Below are 3,223 nucleotides of genomic sequence, written 5' to 3'. Positions count from 1 at the left end.
CAGCACCCTGGCAGGGCCCCAAATGTGTGTCAAATCAGATGCCTGCTCCTCAGGCTGACCCCGGAGACAGAAAAATGAGCCTCCCCCATGCCAAGTCCGGGGTACCTCCGTCGCTGCTTTGGAGATGAGCCCTGGACCTGGTGAGTCCAAGCAACAGCCCTCTAAGAGCCGTTTCTCAGATGTTACAGCCCCACAGGTCTCCTGGCCGTCAGCCCTGCTGGTTTTCAAAGCTAGATGTTTTGGGAGCTTAGCTCTCAGGGGCAGGTCTTAAAAGTTAAGGGTGCCCTGTGTAGGGTTCAAAATCTTCGTTCAGAAGCTCCAGGTTTTGAGTTCCCTACCCACTGTGGGTCACTAGGCCCAGGGTAGGGTTTATGGCCAGATTGTATCCCAGCCTCTCCTACCCACTTGGATATGGGCCTTCTCTCCATATTATCCTAGATAATAGAAAAGACTGCAAATAAATAAAATGTTTCAAATTCATGAAGAGAAAAATTAACCAGTAGGTGAAAATTTGATGGCAAGAACTTTCTTGGCTGAGGAAATAGCTAGTGTAGAGGCTGAAAGATGGCTTGTGATTAGAAATGTGCTTATTATGTTCCAAGCATAGAAACAAAAAGCTAGTGTGTCTGTGGCATAAAAATCAAGGAGGGAGGAAAGTGGTAAGACAGCAGGATGTAGACCCATCATAAAGAGGATCTTTTAGGCTAAGATACCGAATTTGGATTTATTCTAAGAGTATTGGAAGATTTTAAGCTGTAAAATGCTGTAATTTTATTTACTCTTATATGGAGATAAAGTAGTGTGAAGCAAGAAGACAGGTTAGGAGGCAACCGCAGTAGTTGAGAAGAGAACCATTGGGGCTTGGAGTAATGTGCCAACAGTGGAATAGAAAAGAAGTAGATAGATTCAAAGTATATTTCAGAGATAGAACCAAGAGTAATTTGTGATGGATCAGATGAGGAGGAAGGGATGAGAAAAGGAGAAATCAAGTATGACTGCAACGGGGAAGGTTTTTGGAAGGACAGACCTTTTTGGTCTTGATATAATACCTAGTGGATACAGAATTTGAGATGTCAAGTAGATTTTGAAAATACGTGTCTGGAGTATAGTGGATAGATATGGATGGGAAATATATACGGTTATAGTATACATGTAATACATGTTGATAAATGAATGGATTTGTGGATATATTTCTTCATGACAATCACAGATCAGGGAAAGTACCTTATAACTACTAGAAAAACAGCTTCAAGCGCGTAGTCTGTGGTTACTTGGTCTGTTGTATGATAACTGGTCTTTCAATGGTTTTGACATTCAGGCCTCCTCTCCTCTCAGGGTTCTGTCTGAGAGAACTCCACTTCCTAGAAGCCAAGGTTGAACAGGAAATGAAATGCTACTATATCAATAGCTGGGCAAATCCTTAACAACTTCTGAGTTAGAGCTGTGAAAAAAGCTAAATTGAAGAATGATGCTTAAGCCACGAGAACCAAACAAGACTTCGTGTTTCAATTCCCTTTCCTTGGTTCTAAAATGGGTGGGATTTTGTCCTGGTCCCCCGCAGTTACTCATAAGAAAGGTGGAGATAAGAGGATGGTCAGAACAGTTGTCCGGGTGGAAAACCTGCCTAGGTATAATCTGAAAACTATAATCTGAAAACTGCATGTGGCTCATGACTTCTAAGGCATTAGTGGTAAAACATGCCCCCAAATAACATCTCAGGTGCTGATCCCTCAGAGTAGTGACAACTCCTACCTTGGGGATGGACCAATAAAGGATACGAGCAGAGGTTTGGAAATAAGGGGAGAGGGACCTGATGAGACGCCTTCTCCTGCAGGCAGAATCTTTTAAAAAGGTTTCATAATAAAAGAGCAACAGGAGAATCAAAGACATTAAAACACAGCCAATTCCAAATAAAACGCTAGGAAATATTTTTTAAAGCAATGTATAATTAACCTGTCAAATGCTTTACCTCACACATTATTCAAGCAAACAGCTTCGATATATTCCGTCAACAATGGAATGTAAACTGTTTTGTTGAGAAGAACTACTTGTAAGTATACTTTTAATGTTCTACCTGCCTTACGTATTTTCTGTTGTGACAAAACCTCAATATATAAGAAATAGGATTAGCATTTGTAGCTACATTAGCATAGATAAAATTACAAGGATTATCATTCCCTATTCTTTATGACATAAATTTGTTGTCATCTTTTATGAAGATAAAACAACACTTCATGATAAAAGTGATAAAGATGATTCTGTAGAACACCCATTTGGAGTGGGAAGGAGTGGGGAAGGGTGAGCAATAGGAAAATCTTCTGACCAACAGAGATTCTCTTGACATTTGTGATTCTCATTTTTGAGAATCTTAGAAGATGCTTCAAAATGAAATCCAAAGTACCAATCAACTGACATAAGTCTTTTTAGGGCAAAAGGCAGATATTGTACAGAATCTTACATACACAAACACCTCACACAAATAGTCCCTTAATGCAGTGCATGTGTCTCTTTATGATCTGCCTGTTGTATTTTGGTCTCATTTCATCTTCCTTATATACTTTATGTTCCAGCCAAGGTATATTACTCACAGACTTTCTCGATCCAGCCACTGTGCACCCAATATTCTTTAAATATGCTTCCTAAGAATACCTGGTAGAGGATTGGATATTATTTTGGCCCCTCTCACCACCCACACACTATTTTATTTGGCTAAGTCCTGCTTGCTCGTGAAGATTCTGAAGCTGAGAAGTTATCTCCCAGGGAAGACTCCCTTGGTCTCTCCAGGCTGGGCTAAGAGCCCTCCAGTGTAAGTCCTTTGTACGCAGAATTTCCCTCCATTATCCTAACTATGACACTGTACAGCTGCTTCGAGTTTGCTTGGCTGTCTCCTCTACTCATCTATTCTGCATAGGAACTCTATGTTCTAGATTTTGATATTCCTGGACCCCAACACAGTTTAGTCACATGGTAGGCACTCAGGAAACATAATTGAGTGAATGAACGCATGAACAAACCATGTGATTCTTGGAAAATGTCTTAAGAAAAAAATATTTTTTTCTGACCTATTCATCTTAGACAGATAATATGTAGAAATTTAGCTGTAAAAAAAGGAATAAGAGTAAAGGACTTAATGGTGATGGGCTGTAATTAGTCTTTAGGTTGTGAGCATGATGTAATCTAGACAGAAATTGAAATATGATAATGTACACCTGAAATTTATATA

This window comes from Equus caballus, chromosome 17 (assembly GCF_041296265.1).
Source record: "Equus caballus isolate H_3958 breed thoroughbred chromosome 17, TB-T2T, whole genome shotgun sequence".
NCBI classification, from domain to species: Eukaryota; Metazoa; Chordata; class Mammalia; order Perissodactyla; family Equidae; genus Equus; species Equus caballus.
Note: the sequence above shows the minus strand (reverse complement) of the source record.